Raw genomic sequence first — 13,814 nt, 5'->3', positions numbered from 1 at the left:
AAAGCATTGCCTTGATAATTTCTTTTCTTTTTTTTTTTAAGCAAGTTGGTTTTTATTTATTTATTTTTTATTGACTTTGTAATAATATTACATTAAAAATATATATGTGAGGTCCCATTCAACCCCACCCCCCACCCCCCCTCTCCCCCCCCCCCCAACAACACTCGTTCCCATCATCATGACACATCCATTGGATTTGGTAAGTACATCTTTGGGCACCTCTGCACCTCATAGACAATGGTTCACATCATGGCCCATACTCTCCTCCATTCCATCCAGTGGGCCCTGTGAGGATTTACAATGTCCGGTGATTACCTCTGAAGCACCATCCAGGGCAGCTCCATGTCCCAAAGATGCCTCCACCTCTCATCTCTTCCTGCTTTTCCCCATACCCATCGTCCACCATGTCCACTTTTCCCAATCCAATGCCACCTCTTCTATGTGGACATTGGATTGGTTGTGTCCATTGCACCTCTATGTCAAGAGGAGGCTCAGATTCCACATGGATGCTGGATGCAATCCTCCCATTTTCAGTTGTAATCACTCTAGGCTCCATGGTGTGGTGGTTGTCCTTCTTCAACTCCATCTTAGCTGAGTGTGGTAAGTCCAATAGATCAGATTGTAGATGCTGGAGTCTGTTGAGGCTCAGGACCTGGCTATCACATTGTCAGTCCAGAGATTCAAATCCCCTAAATATATCTTAAACCCCAACATTAACTGCACCTCCAGCACATTAGCATGAAAGTCTTATGAAGGGAGATCCCATCTGAGTCCAGATTCATCACACATAAACACCATTTCCAAAGAGGGGCCATCTGCCCTGGTAGTTAACCTCATCGGCCATGACCATAACTCCCATGGGTCTCTTTAGCCCTCAAAGGAACCAATATCTGGGGGTTGTATCTGCTTTATCTGTCTCTCTGACTCTGCTCAGTTGTGCATGAGGGCAATCCTTCTGCCAGCCTCCAGACTCTTTTTTAGAAACTCGTATCCATATAAACTCATTTCTCCTTTCCATTTCCCCCTTACTTTAGGTCAAACAGCATTTTAAAGTCATGGTATTTTATGTAGACATGGATATTCTGCTGATCCGCATGCCTTGATAATTTCTTGATTTGATATTATCATGGTCGCAGACTGTTAGTTAATAAAGTTCTATTGTTTAAGCCAACCCATTTCATAATATGTTTTGTGCAGCCTAGAAACTAAAACATCATCTGAAATGAGATGAAGCATAATTCTCACTCATTAAGCATTACCTGTACATAGTGACTTCCTTCTAAAGAGTACAGTTTGGAAGGGGAGAAAAAAGTAACATTAGAAGTGGAGACATCTGACAAGCACTACTTCAGACAGATAATCAAGTTTGACATCAACAGTGATAAATCATGTTGATAAAAGGAACCCTTTATATAATGAGGTAAATGACAGTTTACCTTAGGGGGCTTCCTCTCAAAATCCCATAACCCAATTCTAATCATGAAAAAAATGTAGCATAAATCCCAACTGAGGGACATTCCACAAAACACATAAGCACAGTATCCCTCAAAACTTTCAAGGTCATCAAAAACAATGAGAAACTTACTGCCAAGGAGATATGACAACTAAATGTATTGTGGTATTCTGGATGGGGTTCTGGGACAGAAAAATGATACAAGGTTATAAACTATCTGAATAAAATATGGATGTTAGTTAATAATGTATCAATAGTATTGTAACCAATAATACTAATGTAAGATATAAGTAATAGGGGTAACTAGAGGTGGAAAACATAAAACTCTCTGTACTATCGTCACAATTTTTCTGTAAGTCTAAAATTGTTCTAAAATTAAGTTAGTTAAAAAAATTAATTTATCACGTCTTCCAAATTGTCACCCATCCAAGCATCTAAATTAAAAATTGAGGAGTCACTCTACTCTTTTTCATATCCTCAAATCACATACATATTATCAATTCTAATTCTACCTCTATTTCTTTTTAATTAATTTTTCTCTCTCATATTTTCTCTGACTTTTATCATCTCATCATCTCTTCATTATCTATTTTTTTAAAAGATTTTATTTATTTATTTTATTTATTTTTCTCCCCTTCCCACCCCAGTTGTCTGTTCTCTGTGTCCATTTGCTGCGTGTTCTTCTTTTGTCTGCTTCTGTTATTGTCAGCAGCACGGAAATCTGTGTCTCTTTTTGTTGCATCATCTTGCTGTGTCAGCTCAAAAATATGCAATACTTCACGAATTTGTGTGTCATCCTTGCACAGGGACCATGATAATCTTCTCTGTATCGTTCCAATTTTAGTATATGTGCTGCTGAAGCGAGCACTTCATTATCTACTACTACCTAATCAATTCCATTCTTACCTGTCTAAAGCAATAAATGAATGAATTAATGAATTAGAAAAGAATGAAATTTGAAATATATTAAAATTTTTTAAAAGTTAAGATTCTTGATTTAATAGGTTTTGGTGTTTCTGGGATCATATGGAAGTCATCGAGAATAAAAAATTAGTTAAGATGCTTACTTCTTGCTTTGGTTTTCTTGTTACACTTAAGCTTATAATTCCTCTTGCTTTCCTAGAAATATTATTTCCCAAAGTTCTTTGTCAAGATATAGTTTATGTGATTATGTTACAATCCTTCCTTTGAACTTCCAGAGTTAGGATATTTAGGTGATTGGATTTACGAAGTCATGGCCTTGTCTTTCTATGCACTGACAAGTAAAAAGTAATATTCATTTTATATATTTGACAGGCTGTTGAACTTCCTAGAATTAAGTTTTCTTATTTCTTGAAGTCTGAATGAATTCCTGCCCTCCCCCCCCCCCCCCGCCCTCGCTGTTTTTGTTGTCTGTGTCCCTTCTCTGTGAACTTCTGTATCTATTTCTCTTTTTGTCTTCTTTTTCTTGTTTTTTTTTTTTTCTCCTCTAGGATTCATCGGGATTAGGTCCTGGGGGCCTCTTATGTGGAGAGAGGTTCCCTGTCACCTGTACCACCTCAGTTCCTGGTTTCTGCTGTGCTTCACCTTGACTTGTCCCTTCATCTCTCTTTTGTTGAGTCATCATCTTGCTGTGTGACTGTCTTCCGTGGGCACTGGCTAACTGTGTGGGCACTCAGCTCGCCACACAGACACTTGGCTATCCACATGGGCACTAGCTCACAGCATGGGCACTGGCTCACCATGCAGGCACTTGTGCAGGCACTCGGTTCACCATGTGGCACTTGCACAGGCACTTGGCTCACCGCACGAGCACTTGGCTTGCCATGCAGGCACTTGCATGTGCACTCAGTTCACCATGCGGGCACTCAGCTTGCCATGCGGGTACTCACATGGGAACTCAGCTTGCCGTGCAGGCACTGACTTGCTGTGTAGACATGCTTTCTCTTCTTTTTCACCAGGAGGTCCCAGGGACTGAACCCAGGACCTCTCATATGGTAAGCAGAAGCCCTGTCACTTGAGTCACATCTGCTTCCCAGAATGAATTCTTGATAAAGTAGCAAGTAATAGAATGCTTTATTTCAATATGTATCTCTTAATAAATTCCCAAAGATAATGTAGTTTATCTATTATTATGTTTTGTATGCTTTCACATGACAGAAATATACACTGTTTGCAAAGTTAAAGGTAAATCGCTTCTTTAATTGTACACCATGAAATTTAAATTTGGGTAATCTTTTCACCTTTGTATTAGGTTTCCATAGTTATAGTGCAAGTTTATGACAAGATATGATCCACTCTATAAATATACATGATCATTCATTAATCTTTTTCAGGAGCACACTTAATGCATAAAGCGAAGTTGAGCTGTTAATTGTACAACTCCAAAGCCTACACCTGTTTCCCAGGTAAAATGTTCATTAATCCTTCTACGGTTAAAAGAGGTTTTTACAATATGAAGCTTGGTGTTATCAGTCCATCAGAGGGTTGACAAAGGAGCCTGAGGGAATAGTGAGGAAATATTTGATTTTGAGGTTCAGACCATTTTATCTTCAAGGGAGTTAAAATGGCATCTACCAGAAACTGCATGGATGAAAAAGCAGCTTTTGATTTCTCATATCTTCTGATAAGGTATTGTATTAGTCAGCCAAAGGAGTGCTGATGCAAAGTACCAGAAATCTGTTGACTTTTATAAAGGGTATTTATTTGGGGTAAAATCTTATAGTCACAAGGCTCTAAAGAGCCCAACTCAAGGCTGCTTTGTCACCAAAGTCACTTGCCAGTATGGAAGCAAGATGGCAGGTGATCTCTGCCTGGTCTCTCCGGCCTTCTCAGCTGCTCAGCTGCTCTTTTTTCTTTGGCTGCAAACTATCAGGCAAATGCCTAATCTTTCTTCCTGGGGCTTTAGCTGTTCGAGCCTTCTCCTTTCTGTCACATGGCAGGACAGAAATGACCAAGTTCTCTCCTCTTTCCTGTGTCTTCTTGAGTAATTGTCCACTTATATCAGCCCAAAAAGGGGGCAGGGACTCAACCCTGAGTTACACCTTACTGATGAAATCAAATCAAAACCCTAATCTTAATAGGTAATTTAATCAAATTCATCTTAGGTGAATTTAATACAATGATTGGGTGTCACACCCAGAGGAACAGACCAGTTTATAAACAAAATCTCTCTTTTTTGGGATAAATAATCTCAAACTGCCACAGCTATGATTATCAGACAAGATTAAGAGTGAAGAGTTAGTGCTACCACAGGATGACTGAAGCTTGTCCCTGAAGCTTTCATTAACTAGTCACACAATCTATTCTTTCACTGTTGTGAAAATGTGGCTTTTATTTCTAAATCTACCTGGTATTTGTGATTCACTTTGGAGAAAAAAGCAAAACCTGAAGCCATAAAGAGCAAATGTAAGCTTAAAGAAAAAATACATTCTTTAAATAATTTCTGAAGAAAAATAAGTAAACTAAGGTAACCATAAATAAGATAACGGAAGGGGAAGGATTGAGTGAAGGAAGGTGTATCTGAAAGGAAGAAATGAATTACCTTGTGTAGCAGTTTGATATAGTTATGAATTCCAAAAATAGATATTGGATTGTTTGTAATCTGGTCTATACCTGGGCATTATTAAGTAATGATTAGGGTTTTGATTGGGCCATGTCATTAGGGTGTTGAGACGCCACCCCTTGGTGGGAGGGGACTCACAGATAAAAGGCATAGCACAGGACTGAGTTGGGGGTGTTTTGATGTTGGAGTTTGATGCTGAAACCGTAAGCTGGAGCCACGGGAAGTAAGCTCACAGAGGAAAGAGAAGCAAGCTCCAGGAAGAGAGGAACCCAGGAAACCTGAACCCTTGCAGCCATCAGCAGTCATCTTGCTCCAACATGTGAAAATAGACTTTGGTGAGGGAAATAACTTATGCTTTATGGCCTGGTATCTGTAAGCTCCTACCCCAAATAAATACCCTTTATAAAAACCAACCAATTTCTGGTATTTTGCATCAGCACCCCTTTGGTGGACTAATACACCTTGAACAACAAAAAGAAAAATAAATATAAACAAAGGAAAGAATGGAGGTAAATTAAGGAAGTATTCAGAGAACAAATAGTGTGGGGGTGAAAAAAAGAGAACAATATGAGTAGCAATGAAAAGTGTAGAGAATAAGAGGACCAGCTATCTGTTAGTTGCTAGCAGTTTTCTAAAGGAAATAAAACCCAAAGAGCACAAAAGTCAAGGAGAAATGGCTGTGTTTCCCTTATTTACTCTTAGTTTTTCCCTGGCAATTATCCCTGGAAGCCTTTCTGCTGCCCCAAGTGCCAAATGTTCCCAGCCTGAGTATATGCCATGTTGTACTAGGCCGTTTTAGTGCAGCTGGGCACACTATACACTTGCCCCCATAACCATGCTAAGCAGCGTGTTGGTATAAATGATTTTCAACTAATTACCATGGGAGAGGGGAATCAAAGAGGAAAGATAGGAGAAGGGGAGGAGCGTCACCATGAGTATCTTTCAGACAATGGTAAAATGGGTATAGATAGATTGGGGTCCGGTAATATGACTGGACAACCAATATTAGCATTACCTTTCTTTTTTCTTTGAGTTTTTCAGATTCTTTGCATATTGTTTTTATATTATTGTTATTATTATTATTCAGCAGCTGCCAAGCAATGCTTTTTCTTTTCTTTCTCCTTGCCTTTCTCTGAATAGGGGAGACTTTCTAAATTCAAGAGTAAGAGTAACAGGCCCAATGAAAGACCTTTGTCTCTTTCCGTACTTCCAGTATGCTTCCACCTGTTAAAATAGGAAAATAGTCTAAAGGAGAACTCCAACTTTCTAAACCAGGGAACATAGGCCATAGGTCAGAATGACCTTTCTTTTTTTTCTTACTTGGAAACTTTTGAAGGAAAAGTACAGCTACTGAGTCATGATTCAGCAGGGGCTGTCATTAGTGCAAACCAAACAGCCAGGCACCACAGTTTGCCACTTGCTTCCAGCCTCCTGTTCCAGCTGCCAGGAAGTGGAGAGGCTGGTGGAGAGGGTTGGCTGCTGGAGCAGAACCAAGGGTAGTGAGAGGATGACAAGCACTTTTCTGCTTTGAAGTGTCAGACTGAAGCTGGGCCCATCAAACAACTTCACGAGGGCCCACAGTTTCTCAGAAGTAGAGGAAAGTTTGGCCAGGCTAGGTTTTTAGGAAACTGAAATGTATTTTTCAAGGTGGTAGATACTCTGGGGCCTCTCATAGAATAATATGACATGACAGCCTCTGATCTCTTAATTTTATTATTGGCATTTGAAATAGAAACTAGTAGGCCTATAAGCTGAAAATTAAATATTAATAGCCAGAGATTATGAAATAATGTGTTAATCATGCTCAGTGTACTACAATGTGAGACAAACAATGTATTACCAAACTGTGGCACTTTTGCAATCAAAAATTATGCAAATTTTCCTTTTCTTAAACTTTATGAATTAAAAACACTATTTTATCTATGTCGGTATAACTCCGTAAGGTGGCAAGGCAGGGATCATTATCCCTTCAATGCAGACAAAGGACCTTGGGTCAAGAGAGCATGTAAAATCCCAGTGGTCCTCTGACCATGCTCCATCATTGCTGTTTCTACCTTGCCACCCAGTCCTGTGGTTCATATTCTAAATATACTTGGGTATGGAAGCTATAGCATTTTCTGAAGGACCCTGGGCTGATGTTACTTGATATTTTGATTGGACACAGGTCACTATTTTCCTGTCTTTGGTCAGTTGTCTTTTTGTCTTTTTGTCAGTTGTAGCCTGAAGGCCCTCATTTTCCGATTGGATGAGACATCTCTCATTGCTGAAGGCAGTCTCCTCAGTTGATTGTAGATGTAATGGGCCATGGATGCAATCAACTTACTGATGATTTAAGTCCATAAAATGTCCAAACAGACACCAAAATCTAACCAAGTTGACACATGAACTTAGCCATCACACTTTCAAAATATAAAAGATTTGAAAATGACTAGTCCAGATGATTTCAAATTCATTCCCTCTCTGATGTCCTATGATTACAAGTCTCTTACCAACACTTTAGGTTTAGACTGTAGTGCAAATTCTTTCAGGATACAAGGATCCTGTTAAGTACTCTGATAAAATACAATAAATTAGAGATCAAAACATCCTAACTCTTGTAACAGGGTGATGTCCCAGCATGTGTCAGCTGAAGGCATTGTGGCTCAGAAGTTATTTGATTTCCCATTTTCTCCCTTAAATCCCTTCCACTGACCAAATCTGTGGTTGATGGAGTATGAATAGTTACCATCTTTACATCTAATGCAGCAGGACATGTGCTCTCTCTTCTCCAAGACTTAGTTTTCTTATCTCTAAAATGGGGGTTGATAATACCTATGTATAATATTCTTGCAAATAGTAAATGGAATAAAATATGTTATGTGCTTAGCACAATCCAAGCATATCTTGGAGCTCAAAGATTGTTAGCTCTCTCCTTACTCATCCCTCTGACATAATCCATCCTAAGATATTTACTGGCATGTTTTTAAAGATAATATATCATCTTCATTAGCTGGGAACATTCACTCCTGATGAAGTAATGAGGTGTTAGAGACTCATATAGCTAAAGAGACCAGGAAAGTAATACAAATTGGTAAAATATCCTTAATGCAAAGTAATAGGCAGTGATTTAGACTGTGGCTAACTAATTATTTTATCTGGCCAAGTTGTTATTTAGCTCCAGCTGGGTTCAGAGAGGCTGGAAATCACCCATTTTTAAAAGCTGGTTCATTTCTTTTAAAATGCCATGAGGCTAACCACAATCCCTCTTTGGGGTGAACTTGCCTGGTCTTCCATTAGCCTCAGTCAATCTGATACTTATTTCTTCCTAACTTAACATTTTTGAAGAGTTCTGGTCAGGTATTTTGGAGAATGGCCCTCAATTTGGGAGTATCAGTTTTGTCAAGATTAAAATGAGTGGAGAATAAACCACAAATTCATAAACTCCTGCATTACCAAAGCAGAATTCCATTGCTCCAAATATTTCCTTAAGCTTCTATTGTACACAAAACCCCATTCCTTGACTTTTAACCTATCTATGTCTTTATACTAAAGTGGTTTCATTTTATCCACTAAGTAGCTTCGGGCTTTTTATTTTTTAATTCATTCTGATAATCTCTTTTAACTGGTATGTTTAGGTGATTCCCATTTAATGTGATAATTAAATGATTTGACTTAAATCTGCTCTCTTGGTAGAACTTTTCTATTTGTTTCATCTGTTCTTTATATCTTTTTTCTCTTCTACCCCTTCTCATGTATTAGTTATGTAGGATTAGTCCGTTTTATTTCATGTATTGAATTTCAAATGTCTTTCTATAAAGCTTTTTGTGTGTGTGTGTGTAGCTGTCCTAGGGTACAATATATATTTAATAAATGATGTGTTTTGTAAGACAGTGTTGTCATTTCCTTTCTCCCTTTGTACTTTCTCCTTTGTACTATTTTTGTTATGCCCTTTAATTTTATGTAAGCTATATTCACACACAATAGATTGCTATAAGTTTTGCTTTAAAATAGTCAACTGTATTTTAAAGTAATAAGGAAAAATTATATTGCCTTCATTTATTTTCCTTTTTCTTTATCATTGTGTAGATACAAGTTCCTGACTGTTATTATATTCCTATTGCCTGAGGCTTTTGTTTATTTATAAAAGACAACACTTCTTCATTTTTGAAAAAAAAATTGTTATAAAATTCTTGTTTAAATTTCTTTTCTTTAACACTTTAAAGATGTCACTCCTTTGTTTTCTAGTATCAGTGATTTCCGAAAAAGAAGTGTGCTATAATTGTAACCTTTGTTTCTCTGTATAAAGTATCCTTTTTCTCAGGCTGCCTTCAAGATTTGTTGTTTTTTGTTTTCACCCACTTAAGCACACTATGCTAGCAGTGTGTGTGTTGTGTGTGTGTGCGTGTTTGGTATCCCTTCCCTTTTTGCTCTGCCTCACTGAGCAAGTTACTTATTACTTGACATGTGAAAGCCCAGAGGTGGGGATGGAGGGATATTCTCTGTAATTCTGGTTAAGCCTCATTTTAGGCAGGTGCTGCATCCCTGCAATTTGGAAGTGTGGACCTCTCAGTGTTTCTGCCCCTCTCCCTGCATAGTTCTGAGCCCAGCCTACATTTAATCATTACAGGCATACATGTTAATTATAATGATTGTGACTAATTTTTTCTTGGCAGCAATCTCAATTCTTTTTAAAATCAATGAGACACAGAGCTCTGCAATAATGCCCATAAAGTGCTGGGCACATAGTAGGTGCTCAGCAAGTGATGGTACTTTTCCTTTTGACTGAACTTACAGGTGTTGGGAACTTAGGACATATTATCAGATATGATAATATATAGTCTTCAACCTAGGCAGAGGAATGAGTCTCTGCTTTGTGAATACAGTAATTACTTATTTACAGATTCAGCAATCAGCAAGGTCATTTTGACCTTCCTTGAGACAAACTGTCCTTTTAGAACGCCTACTGAGCTCTAGCTGTTTGGTTAATGTGGTTTCTGTGGTTTGTGGAAATCCTGCCACATTTGTAAGATTATTCATCTGTTCTTTGTAATCAGGTACAAATAAATACACAGCTAGCATTATTCACATGCTTATTCCATAAACTTATATTCCAAAGAGTGATACAAGGTTTTCTTTTCTGAATAAATGGCTTTAATTTTTTTTTTGAGTGAAAGTGGGTTGTTAAGGAAGATATAAAAAATAATAACATTTAAAATAATGGCATCGTCAATGCCCATTTCTATATTCTATGGAATTCTGTGAATAATTATAAAGTGGTTTTAGTTACAGATGTATTTGAAGAATTTCTCCTCTATTATTTACATATTGATCAAGTTGACCTCCCACTCTGATGAGCATTGAAAGTTAATAGAAATGAATGTAATTACCTAATTAGAAAATAAAAGCTTCCCATGTAGTCAGTTAATTCTCATCTGAGTGTGTCAGAATAATTTTATTCCAGTTATTGTACTGAACAGTAGAAACATTCCACTGAGACCTACACTTAGAGTTGAAGGGCATTAAAAAAATCAGAGATATGGAAAGCAGATGAATCATATAAATGCTTGTATTAATTTTTAAGAATACATCTTATGAGAAATTGTTCTTTTAAAAATTATGCATGTGCTTCAAAACATTGATGCAAGGAACTACTGGTTTTCTGGGAAGTTATGAAACATGAGGTTATATTCATTGTTGATATTTTGATCTCAATTGTTCCCTAAGAATTTCTCTTATAAGGTTAGCAATGTGAGCCCTGTGATTAGAGTCCTTAGACAATATACATGCCTTCAGTTTTCAATACCATGCTCCTTTATCCTTTTACTTAACTGCTTGAAGCTCTCAGCAGCAATACCCACTTCATTGCAGACTTTTAAACTTGCTTTCTCTGCTCTTGTACTTTGTTCTAAGATTACGTTGCTTACCTTCACAGAGGGATATGATTTTTTTGTGTGGTTTGATTTCCCCAAGAATTCTTGAGGACATCATTCCATTAGTTGATCCCTTCTCCTGTATCCCTTCTCCTGTATCTTCATTCTCTTCATTTCTACTGGTTGCTGTCACACAGCTGTCCAGTATACACATATCTTTACTATTACCCCAGAGTACCCCACAAAGTCTTCTTTGGTCCACCTCCCACATCAATGTATTTACCTTTTGCGTGTATTTTCCTATTTATATCAAATTTAGTGGAAGAATAAGTCCAACTGACTACATTTCCTTCTTCACTAATTATTCACTTTTTATAAGTTAAGCCTGTACTCAGTTCAAAGAGTCACTAATTCGATGAGATCTGTTACAGTTATCTCCTGCCCCGTTTCCCTTATCCAGAGACAATCACTTTCAACTACCTCAACTAGTTATTTTTGTATGTATCTTCATATCTCTAAATGCAATGGATATACCATTATTTCCTGACTTTCCCCCCCAGATTTGAGCATTATCTATTGACTTCCCACATTAAAAGATGAGAATTGTATCTCTTTCCACCCCACAGCCCCCAAGACATGTGAAAACTTCCTTCTCCAAGTAGAGTTTTATTGTAATTCTGGTTAGATCAATATTTAGCCTTGAAGATTTATCTTGAATGATTTCGCTGTTTCTTTTTTGTTATATTTCATCTTTTTCGACTACCATTTTGAAATTTCTTCAACTATATCTTAAAAGCTTTACTGAGTTTTACACTTTTCTTCTCATTTTAATTTCTGTAGGAAAGCCTTTTTGTTTTCTGAAGAGTTATTTTTCATAGTATCCTAGTTTTGTTAGTGAATGAGATATATCATCTCTGAAAATATCAATTAAACTTTAAAAAAATGTTTTCTCTGCATAGTCAAACTTTCTCCAAGTTATTTTGTTTCTTCCCATTGTTTTGAACTCCCTCTTTGTTCCCTCTTTAGTGAGTGACATTCCTCAGATATCTAGTGATTCTTGGCTGTCTCTTCATATTCTAAAGTGTGGGCTACAACTGATAGGCAATTCAGAGCATGTGGATGAATTCGCTGACTGACAACTTCACTGTTTTCTGATTGGGGAAGTCACTTGTCAGGGAACACCTAAACTTTGGAAACTGGCTTCTGGCTCTCAACTGTACTGTTGCTCCTTGCTTAGGATTACCTGTCCTTATGACTAACCTAGTTGTCAAATCAAAGTTCTCTTTTCAATACTTTTTGCCCTATTTTTTCTGCAATATTTGACTCTATTGTCAAATATTCCTGTTCCCTAATTCTTTATTTTGCTGTCTCCCTTTACTCCCTCCCTCACCACTTCTTTCCCTCCTTCCTTCTTCTCTTCCTTCCTTTCTTCTCTATAGTCTTTGCCAGGTTTTTAGCAATGCCTTTTCCATTCAAAGGATTTAGGAAACGGAAACCCAAAGACTGGAGAATAGAGGAACACTATAAATTATAGTGTGCCTTCATTGATAACCTGTGACAAGTTCTTCCCACTCAGTGAGGAAATGACAGGTTGTAAATTACCTCATGCTACTAGGGTTTAAAGCAGACAGCAAATCAGTCAGTGTAAATGCGTCATTTTAAGGGGCCTGGCTGTCCATTATTTCAGGGTTTCTAATTCTCTGCAGAGCATCTGGTTAATAGCATGTGGGCATTGGTTCTGCTAGGCTAAACACTGAACAGGAAAATCCAGTGAGGATATGGAAAATTATACTGGAGGCAAGTTCTCAGTCTGAGGGAGGAAATGGCTTCTGTTTTTGTCACCAAATATTGAGCTGAAGGACAAAAAGAGCAACAGTCACCAAGTGAGTAACCACCATGTGTTTTTACGCGGCGGAACATAAAAAGAGAAAGGAAATTGTTTTTGCAGATAAAAATCCTACTCTGATCTTTTTAATTCCATGGTACTTTTTTGTAGGGGAAATAAAGACTATTTCTTTCAAAAGCAAAAGCTTAGCTATGGAAGCAAAGGGTTTTTTCTCAAAGGAGCATGTAGCAAATGAAAGAATTATGTGTTAAAAGAAAAGGAAGATCTTTTCATATGAGGAAGTTCAAGCAGCAACAGCTGTTTTTAATTCCAGATGCCAGTGCAGCAACTGATTCAAAATCCTCTATGTGGTGGTAGAATAACTACTCTCTTGGTTCATATGGACTAATTTTTATTCCTTTCTTGATCTTTACTTCCCTGATTTGTATAATCTTCACATAAAACACCTGACCTTTCCATAAAAAAAAAGATGAAATAATACTTCTAAAAGACTAGAAAACTGCAACTTGCTAAGACAGGAAAATTATTCACTTCTCTACTGGATATTTCAAACCCAGAGTTAAATATATACACTATAGCAGTTTGATATGGTTATGAATTCCAAAAATAGATATTGGATGATGTTTGTAATCTGGTCTGTACCTGAGTATGTTAAGTTATGATTAGGGCCTTGATTGGGCCATGTCATTAGGGCATTGAGTTCCTACCACTTGGTGGGTATGGACTCACAGATAAAAGGCATGGCAAAAGACAGATTTGGAGGGGTTTCGATGTTGGAGTTTTGATGTTGGAGTTTGATGCTGAAGCTGGAGCCCTGGGAAGCAAGGAACTCTGAACCCAGAGAGAAGCAAGACCCTGGAAGGGAGGAGGAACCCAGGAAGCCTGAACCCTCACAGATGTTGGCAGCCATCTTGCTCCAACATGTGAAAATACACTTTGGTGAGGGAAGTAACTTATGCTTTATGGCCTGGTATCTGTAAGCTCCTGCCCCAAATACCCTTTATAAAAGTCAACCAATTTCTGGTACTTTGCATCAGCACCCCTTTGGCTGACAAATACATACATAAACAGAGAGGTCAGGAAACTGATTTGAAGCCATGGTAACTATCCCTTCTGAATTTT

General features: G+C 37.7%; 1 non-coding gene across 1 annotated transcript; it reads right to left on the bottom strand.

Annotated features, from left to right (window-relative positions):
• Nucleotides 1-2,214: 2,214 nt before the first annotated feature.
• LOC111764740 (U6 spliceosomal RNA) lies at nucleotides 2,215-2,321 on the bottom strand. The gene has a single exon (XR_002797277.1). It is a non-coding gene; the product is annotated as a U6 spliceosomal RNA (small nuclear RNA).
• Between the last annotated feature and the right edge of the window lie 11,493 nt (nucleotides 2,322-13,814).

This window comes from Dasypus novemcinctus, chromosome 4 (genome assembly GCF_030445035.2).
Source record: "Dasypus novemcinctus isolate mDasNov1 chromosome 4, mDasNov1.1.hap2, whole genome shotgun sequence".
NCBI classification, from domain to species: Eukaryota; Metazoa; Chordata; class Mammalia; order Cingulata; family Dasypodidae; genus Dasypus; species Dasypus novemcinctus.
This window is presented reverse-complemented; position numbering and strand designations above follow the sequence as displayed.